Genomic DNA, 10730 nt, shown 5'->3' on the forward strand with positions numbered 1-10730 from the left:
AGCGGGCGAGGAAGAAGGCCGAGGAAATGAAAAACGGAGCGCGGAAGGGGTCGGGTGGGCGCTGGCGGGGTTAAGGCCGTGCCCAGGCGCGTCGTGGCCTGCGCGGATAGACCAGCGGCGACATGTAGCCGTTTCCCACACCACGCGGCGTGCGAAGCCTACCGATGTCGGCCACTGAACGGCTTTGTTCAGTCGATTCAGCGCAGCAAGCCGAGCCTGACGACGCGTTTTGATGGTGAATTAACTGTTAAACCGAAGCTCCAAAGTGCAAACGATCTGAACAAAAATCATAGCCCTAAGTACCAGCTACAACTTTTGTTAAGGGATCATGTGCCAACTCTCAACTAAACTCGAGTTATATCATCACAAAGATTGGTTTGTCAGGCTGTCAGAGAACTTGACTTAGAAAAAAATTTGTTAAGTGTTGCAATGAGTGTTTTTCTGATTTTTGTGATCCAATTTCAAACATGTTAGGAGCTGAATCAGTCCAAGACCCAAAAATCAAAGTTGTTCCTTATGTCAAACGCTACAACATTGCTTTAGTGAACTCCTCCATGCAAGGTCTCTAGCACCTAGTTCAACTTTAGTCAAACATGTCACTTTGAAATCATGATACATACTCAAACCATGACTAAATGACCAAACTAGCCCTAGCCCTAAATACCAAAGTTGTTCATAATGATATCCTAAGTATGTTTAAGCAATTTTCAAGGTCACTCAATCATTTTATGTAGTAGTCACTCATAGAGCTAGTTAGGGCAATCACATGAAACATGCCTTAAAGGCTTGATTTAGAAAAGTGACTTTTATGAACAATGTTCTAATTGCTAACCCAAGTGTGGTTACATGTTTTTGTGACTCACATCTACCAAGTACATGTTTTCATTCATGATCATTTGCAGACACACATGGGGACATGAAATAACGAGAAATGTTACATATGATAATGAAACATGCGATAACAAGCAAAGGTTGCAGATGTTTCAAACAAATGTTTCAATTGTAAATGCTTGTTTATGAATGCAGTGATGATCATGCTCATGTTATGCAAGTCAAGTTATGCAAGGCTAACACCCGAGGTGTTACAACTCAGGTCCACATTTTGCGGGTTCGCTCAGCGCCGCACAATCAGGGACAACCAGCTACCAGGATGCTTAGGCCCGGCCTGCCCTTGGGATCATGTCTGGCTCCCCGCACATCCTTACTACCATCTAGAGTGTGCACTTTTATAGAATAGGCCCTGGCCTAAGTTGAGCTACTCAGCTTCACGGTCGGAACAAGTTATCCGGCCAGCTAAGTGAGAGGTATGTGTTCAATCTTGACAAAAGTGTCAACAATGGTATGGTCCTTAATCGACACAGACAGGATAAAATATGTACACAAGACCTCCATGTCCTACTACCTCTCAATCACTAGATCTTGTTCGGTCTCCGTTTATTCATCATCACATGGTTATTTTCCACGATAGCAAATATAGCCAATCGTGCTTTGGTATCCACCTATATCTCACAGGTGATAGGGAATCACCCGACTTCTACCGGTCTAAGCATTGCTAAGCATATATTCGATCTTGGACCTACATAGGGTTCAAGGTACATTTTTGGACAAGGAAATTATATGCATCAAGTGGTTACAATCAACTCTTATAACCTAATGAATCAAACATAAAAGGAATCAAGTTGATATTTGTAAAACATAGGACACTTAGAATGCTCCGGGGCATGCCTAGGATCCAACACTAGGTTAGTGTGGGGGGTACGACCCTAGATACCCATGGTAGACCACATGGGCTATGCCCCTAGGGGCAGCCCAGCCCACAAGATGAAGCCTTATGGGGCATGGCACTGCTCGGCACCTCTCGCAAGACACCGAAAAGATATCCTGAAGATACTACGAGATCTGTTAGGATACGTATGATCCCATGATTCCTGTAATCTATTATTACTTTTTGGTTATCTCCTAGATCTAACCGACTTGTAACCCTACCCCTTGGACTATATAAGGTGGGTAGGGACCCCCTCCTAACACACACAATATCATACGATAGCCAATACAATACAATAGACCATAGGAGTAGGGTATTACGTCGCGCTGATGGCCCGAACCTATCTAACTCGTGTGTCTCTGTTGCCTTCTTGTTCTCGATTAAATGCATCTCTGCCGATCAATCTACCTTTGTGGGACACCCCTCGAAGGATTGTCGATGATATTCTATCGACAATTGGTGTGCTAGGTAGGGGTGTGCGTGCTATTTCCATGTCAAACAAGATGATATGTTTTGTAGGCTCTTTGTCCCTCCCATGGCCTGGCCAGATCTTCATGGTCGGATTGATCTCATGGATCATCGACGCTAATGGAGCCAGAGAGCTCATCGAGCTGATGCAGATCAATACTATGCCAATCTCCCTAACACCTGTGACTGTAGATCCAATCTCAGAACCACCTCCGAGGTCACTTTTGCTGACAATTCACCGCCTGCTCCCCCGCTACCCAAGGAGGCAAATGAACAATGATGATATGATCACATCCATCGATTAGGTTGGCCAGAAGCTCACCGATTGCCTCTCCATCATAGAATCAGCTCTAACCACTCTGGTCTAGCACTGACCACCCTTCGATTCAAAACCATCGGAGGTGGATCAGGAAACTCCAGGGGTTACGGCCCTACCCTTCGGGCTCACCGGCAATGCTGCTACCTACCAAGATGCCCTAAGGGGCAAGTTCACCGACCAGATTGGAGATGTCCATCCTCTCGCCGACCAGATTACCGACCAAATCTCGTCGGCTATCAACATGCTACACGTCGGCCGACGCCCTAGAGCATCCCTCCAAACCATCCTGGATGAGAATCCGGACTCCGAGTCCTAGGGCTCTACGGAGACTAGCACCAAAACCATAGCCGAGCAACCTCCCTTCCCTCCCTTCCATGAAGGCACAATCTTCAATGTCAGCGTTGATAGCCCCCCATGGGAAGAGGAAACCGAGGAGGACCGCACCGCTCGCATCAATAGGAACATCAACTATGCATAGCGCCGAGCAAACAAAGCTACCCTTGTGCTAGCTGAAGCTGCTCACAATGATCAGCTTGACTCACAAGGAAGGGCATGCCAACTCCAATGCAACCTCAACGATGAATTTGTTAGTGTTGACGGCCACGACATCTATAAGACTACAAGTGCCAACCTATCCTTGGCCGCCAATGAGCTCACCTAGCTCCTGTAGACACTAAAGGTCGCCAAGGTCGCCGCCATGCTTAAAGTGGTGCACTGCTAGGTCAACAAGATCTGCTAGGATCAGATACCTTCCTACTCGATGAGCTCAATTTGTCGATCAGCTACGCTAAGATCTAATCGCCACCCCAGCCAAAGTCATTTCACCGACCAACACCGCGATGATGGACAACCTCTCTAGGGGGAGCCTAGGGGCAACCACGTCGACCAACCTTGAAAACATGACCATGACATCTAAGCACACATCAACAATCTCTGAGATGCGCAATGACATATCAACGAGCGCCGTTTTTCTCACCATGAAGAAGAAGTACGCCACCGTCAAGAGTACGAGCAAGAGTTCGGTAATCCAGACTCGGCCCTCCAGCCGCTCAATGTCAGCAACACCAACGATGATGATCTCGAAGGGCCCAAAGCATTCACAATGGCGCTCTAGACACTCCAATGGCCCTATGGTTTCAAAATCACTAGGGTCGAGCCCAACAAAGGATGCATGAACCCCACATAGTGGCTACAAGATTATGCCACTACTGTGTGTGCCGTCAAGGGAGATACCAGCATCATGGCAAACTATCTTCCCAACATGCTCATGCCAACTATGATGAACTGGTTCACAAGGCTCGCCCTGGATTCCATTGCATCCTAGGAAGAGCTCAAGAAGGTCTTAACCGATAACTACATGGCTATGTGTACTTGGGCGGGCACTAAGCATGATCTAAACCACATCTAAGCCATCCAATCTCCTCCGTAGCTACATCAGATGCTTTTCCGAGATGAGGAATTCTATTAACTACATCACGGAAGCATAGGTCATCACCGCCTTCGTTCAAGCACTCCATCATCGCGACCTCCACTCCAAGTTCAATCGCAAGCCGTCTAAGGGGATTAGCGAGATGATTACAATCACCAATCAGTACGCCGATGCTGAAGAGGCCAAAGTGCACTTCAATGAGGATGCTGGGCACTCATCGCCCAACTTGCCACAGCGATGATTGACCTGACGACCTGGCATCACAGTGACTGTAGCTACGACGATCGTAGTCACCATTAGGACAGTGGCCATGATCGGCCAAAAGGATCCAAATCTAGTCAATATCGCCACCGCCGACCAGACCATATCGTCGCCGCTATTGACGAACCTCGCGCCAAGCGCAAATATGATGAATAGTACAAGAAGATCCTCAAAGGCCCATGCCCTCTCCACAAAAATGTCAAGCATAAGATGAAGGACTACCTCAGCTTAGCTAAGGAGTTCCAGGCTAAAAAGCCAGACGATGACAATAACAATGAAGCCGGAGGCCGCCAACCACCTGCAGGCAACAACAACGCCTTCTAGGATCACAACAAAGTGGTCGCCACCATCTTCGGGGGCCTCACCGCTAGTCAAGAGCAGAAGAGATCGGATGCTCACCGCCCGCCGGGTGCTCGTCGTCAATGGAGAAGACACCGTCGCCAACCCTAGCTATCGCCCCTGGTCCAAGGTCCCCATCACCTTTAGTAGGGCCAACCAGTGGGCAGAAATCCCTTACATAGGGTGTTTCCCCCTCGTCCTTGATGCAACTATCCAGAAAGTACTTTTTAGAAAAGTGCTCATCGACGGACGGGAGCGCACTGAACCTCCTCTTCGCTGGAGCCCTAAAGGAGCTAGGGCTTGGGATAGGAGATCTCACACCCTCCGACTCCTCCTTCTAGGGTGTGGTACCTGGCAGGGCATCCAAACCACTTGGAGAGATCACCCTACAAGTATAGTTCAGCATGGCTAGCAACTATCGCGTCGAGCACATCAACTTGTACGTCGCTGACTTCAACACCACCTATCACCCCATACTTGGTCAGCCAGCTCTAGCCAAGTTCATGGCCATACCACACCTCGGACGAGCACCAGTGTACTATGGCGGACCTAGCGCATCAGCTATCGCGTGGAATGGTAGACTACAACGGCATGGCCACGACGATGGAACACGGCGGCGAACTTCGGCAAAAGCGTGTGCATTGCTACGGCTTACCAAGCTGGAACAGCGGGCAATGGGGGACGTCTAGAGTTGCTGGGGTGACGGTGGTGCTATTGCGGTGGCGGAGGAGCAGCGAGGACGAGCTGTCGTCGGCAATGGCGCCGGCAGCTCTTGGTGCGGGAATGGCTGCAGCAGCGGGCAAGGAAGAAGGCCGAGGAAATGAAAAACGGAGCACGGAAGGGGTCGGGTGGGCGCTGGCGGGGTTAAGGCCGTGCCCAGGCGCGTCGTGGCCTGCGTGGATAGACCAGCGGCGACGCGTAGCCGTTTCCCACACCACGCGGCGTGCGAAGCCTACCGATGTCGGCCACTGAATGGCTTTGTTCAGTCGATTCAGCGCAGCAAGCCGAGCCTAACGACGTGTTTTGATGGTGAATTAACTATTAAACCGAAGCTCCAAAGTGCAAACGATCTGAACAAAAATCATAGCCCAAAGTACCAGCTACAACTTTTGTTAAGGGATCATGTGCCAACTCTCAACTAAACTCGAGTTATATCATCACAAAGATTGGTTTGTCAGGCTGTCAGAGAACTTGACTTAGAAAAAAATTTGTTAAGTGTTGCAATGAGTGTTTTTCTGATTTTTGTGATCCAATTTCAAACATGTTAGGAGCTGAATCAGTCCAAGACCCAAAAATCAAAGTTGTTCCTTATGTCAAACGCTACAACATTGCTTTAGTGAACTCCTCCATGCAAGGTCTCTAGCACCTAGTTCAACTTTAGTCAAACATGTCACTTTGAAATCATGATACATACTCAAACCATGACTAAATGACCAAACTAGCCCTAGCCCTAAATACCAAAGTTGTTCATAATGATATCCTAAGTATGTTTAAGCAATTTTCAAGGTCACTCAATCATTTTATGTAGTAGTCACTCATAGAGCTAGTTAGGGCAATCACATGAAACATGCCTTAAAGGCTTGATTTAGAAAAGTGACTTTTATGAACAATGTTCTAATTGCTAACCCAAGTGTGGTTACATGTTTTTGTGACTCACATCTACCAAGTACATGTTTTCATTCATGATCATTTGCAGACACACATGGGGACATGAAATAACGAGAAATGTTACATATGATAATGAAACATGCGATAACAAGCAAAGGTTGCAGATGTTTCAAACAAATGTTTCAATTGTAAATGCTTGTTTATGAATGCGTGATGATCATGCTCATGTTATGCAAGTCAAGTTATGCAAGGCTAACACCCGAGGTGTTACAACTCAGGTCCACATTTTGTGGGTTCGCTCAGCGCCGCACAATCAGGGACAACCAGCTACTAGGATGCTTAGGCCCGGCCTGCCCTTGGGATCATGTCTGGCTCCCCGCACATCCTTACTACCATCTAGAGTGTGCACTTTTATAGAATAGGCCCTGGCCTAAGTTGAGCTACTCAGCTTCACGGTCGGAACAAGTTATCTGGCCAGCTAAGTGAGAGGTATGTGTTCAATCTTGACAAAAGTGTCAACAATGGTATGGTCCTTAATCGACACAGACAGGATAAAATATGTACACAAGACCTCCATGTCCTACTACCTCTCAATCACTAGATCTTGTTCGGTCTCCGTTTATTCATCATCACATGGTTATTTTCCACGATAGCAAATATAGCCAATCGTGCTTTGGTATCCACCTATATCTCATAGGTGATAGGGAATCACCCGACTTCTACCGGTCTAAGCATTGCTAAGCATATATTCGATCTTGGACCTACATAGGGTTCAAGGTACATTTTTGGACAAGGAAATTATATGCATCAAGTGGTTACAATCAACTCTTATAACCTAATGAATCAAACATAAAAGGAATCAAGTTGATATTTGTAAAACATAGGACACTTAGAATGCTCCGGGGCATGCCTAGGATCCAACACTAGGTTAGTGTGGGGGGTACGACCCTAGATACCCATGGTAGACCACATGGGCTATGCCCCTAGGGGCAGCCCAGCCCACAAGATGAAGCCTTATGGGGCATGGCACTGCTCGGCACCTCTCGCAAGACACCGAAAAGATATCCTGAAGATACTACGAGATCTATTAGGATACGTATGATCCCATGATTCCTGTAATCTATTATTACTTTTTGGTTATCTCCTAGATCTAACCGACTTGTAACCCTACCCCTTGGACTATATAAGGTGGGTAGGGACCCCCTCCTAACACACACAATATCATACGATAGCCAATACAATACAATAGACCATAGGAGTAGGGTATTACGTCGCGCTGATGGCCCGAACCTATCTAACTCGTGTGTCTTTGTTGCCTTCTTGTTCTTGATTAAATGCATCTCTGCCGATCAATCTACCTTTGTGGGACACCCCTCGAAGGATTGTCGATGATATTCTATCGACAATTGGTGTGCTAGGTAGGGGTGTGCGTGCTATTTCCATGTCAAACAAGATGATATGTTTTGTAGGCTCTTTGTCCCTCCCATGGCCTGGCCAGATCTTCATGGTCGGATTGATCTCATGGATCATCGACGCTAATGGAGCCAGAGAGCTCATCGAGCTGATGCAGATCAATACTATGCCAATCTCCCTAACACCTGTGACTGTAGATCCAATCTCAGAACCACCTCCGAGGTCACTTTTGCTGACAATTCACCGCCTGCTCCCCCGCTACCCAAGGAGGCAAATGAACAATGATGATATGATCACATCCATCGATTAGGTTGGCCAGAAGCTCACCGATTGCCTCTCCATCATAGAATCAGCTCTAACCACTCTGGTCTAGCACTGACCACCCTTCGATTCAAAACCATCGGAGGTGGATCAGGAAACTCCAGGGGTTACGGCCCTACCCTTCGGGCTCACCGGCAATGCTGCTACCTACCAAGATGCCCTAAGGGGCAAGTTCACCGACCAGATTGGAGATGTCCATCCTCTCGCCGACCAGATTACCGACCAAATCTCGTCGGCTATCAACATGCTACACGTCGGTCGACGCCCTAGAGCATCCCTCCAAACCATCCTGGATGAGAATCCGGACTCCGAGTCCTAGGGCTCTACGGAGACTAGCACCAAAACCATAGCCGAGCAACCTCCCTTCCCTCCCTTCCATGAAGGCATAATCTTCAATGTCAGCGTTGATAGCCCCCCATGGGAAGAGGAAACCGAGGAGGACCGCACCGCTCGCATCAATAGGAACATCAACTATGCATAGCGCCGAGCAAACAAAGCTACCCTTGTGCTAGCTGAAGCTGCTCACAATGATCAGCTTGACTCACAAGGAAGGGCATGCCAACTCCAATGCAACCTCAACGATGAATTTGTTAGTGTTGACGGCCACGACATCTATAAGACTACAAGTGCCAACCTATCCTTGGCCGCCAATGAGCTCACCTAGCTCCTGTAGACACTAAAGGTCGCCAAGGTCGCCGCCATGCTTAAAGTGGTGCACTGCTAGGTCAACAAGATCTGCTAGGATCAGATACCTTCCTACTCGATGAGCTCAATTTGTCGATCAGCTACGCTAAGATCTAATCGCCACCCCAGCCAAAGTCATTTCACCGACCAACACCGCGATGATGGACAACCTCTCTAGGGGGAGCTAGGGGCAACCACGTCGACCAACCTTGAAAACATGACCATGACATCTAAGCACACATCAACAATCTCTGAGATGCGCAATGACATATCAACGAGCGTCGTTTTTCTCACCATGAAGAAGAAGTACGCCACCGTCAAGAGTACGAGCAAGAGTTCAGTAATCCAGACTCGGCCCTCCAGCTGCTCAATGTTAGCAACACCAACGATGATGATCTCGAAGGGCCCAAAGCATTCACAATGGCGCTCTAGACACTCTAGTGGCCCTATGGTTTCAAAATCACTAGGGTCGAGCCCAACAAAGGATGCATGAACCCCACATAGTGGCTACAAGATTATGCCACTACTGTGTGTGCCATCAAGGGAGATACCAGCATCATGGCAAACTATCTTCCCAACATGCTCATGCCAACTGTGATGAACTGGTTCACAAGGCTCGCCCTAGATTCCATTGCATCCTAGGAAGAGCTCAAGAAGGTCTTAACCGATAACTACATGGCTATGTGTACTTGGGCGGGCACTAAGCATGATCTAAACCACATCTAAGCCATCCAATCTCCTCCGTAGCTACATCAGATGCTTTTCCATGATGAGGAATTCTATTAACTACATCACAGAAGCATAGGTCATCACCGCCTTCGTTCAAGCACTCCATCATCGCGACCTCCACTCCAAGTTCAATCGCAAGCCGTCTAAGGGGATTAGCGAGATGATTACAATCACCAATCAGTACGCCGATGCTGAAGAGGCCAAAGTGCACTTCAATGAGGATGTGGGCACTCATCGCCCAACTTGCCACAGCGATGATTGACCTGACGACCGGCATCACAGTGACTGTAGCTACGACAATCGTAGTCACCATTAGGACAGTGGCCATGATCGGCCAAAAGGATCCAAATCTAGTCAATATCGCCACCGCCGACCAGACCATATCGTCGCCGCTATTGACGAACCTCGCGCCAAGCGCAAATATGATGAATAGTACAAGAAGATCCTCAAAGGCCCATGCCCTCTCCACAAAAATGTCAAGCATAAGATGAAGGACTACCTCAGCTTAGCTAAGGAGTTCCAGGCTAAAAAGCCAGACGATGACAATAACAATGAAGCCGGAGGCCGCCAACCACCTGCAGGCAACAACAACGCCTTCTAGGATCACAACAAAGTGGTCGCCATAGCACCAAAACCATAGCCGAGCAACCTCCCTTCCCTCCCTTCCATGAAGGCACAATCTTCAATGTCAGCGTTGATAGCCCCCCATGGGAAGAGGAAACCGAGGAGGACCGCACCGCTCGCATCAATAGGAACATCAACTATGCATAGCGCCGAGCAAACAAAGCTACCCTTGTGCTAGCTGAAGCTGCTCACAATGATCAGCTTGACTCACAAGGAAGGGCATGCCAACTCCAATGCAACCTCAACGATGAATTTGTTAGTGTTGACGGCCACGACATCTATAAGACTACAAGTGCCAACCTATCCTTGGCCGCCAATGAGCTCACCTAGCTCCTGTAGACACTAAAGGTCGCCAAGGTCGCCACCATGCTTAAAGTGGTGCACTGCTAGGTCAACAAGATCTGCTAGGATCAGATACCTTCCTACTCGATGAGCTCAATTTGTCGATCAGCTACGCTAAGATCTAATCGCCACCCCAGCCAAAGTCATTTCACCGACCAACACCGCGATGATGGACAACCTCTCTAGGGGGAGCTAGGGGCAACCACGTCGACCAACCTTGAAAACATGACCATGACATCTAAGCACACATCAACAATCTCTGAGATGCGCAATGACATATCAACGAGCGTCGTTTTTCTCACCATGAAGAAGAAGTACGCCACCGTCAAGAGTACGAGCAAGAGTTCAGTAATCCAGACTCGGCCCTCCAGCCGCTCAATGTTAGCAACACCAACGATGATGATCTCGAAGGGCCCAAAGCATTCACA

Source organism: Miscanthus floridulus, chromosome 13 (genome assembly GCF_019320115.1).
Source record: "Miscanthus floridulus cultivar M001 chromosome 13, ASM1932011v1, whole genome shotgun sequence".
NCBI lineage: Eukaryota > Viridiplantae > Streptophyta > Magnoliopsida > Poales > Poaceae > Miscanthus > Miscanthus floridulus.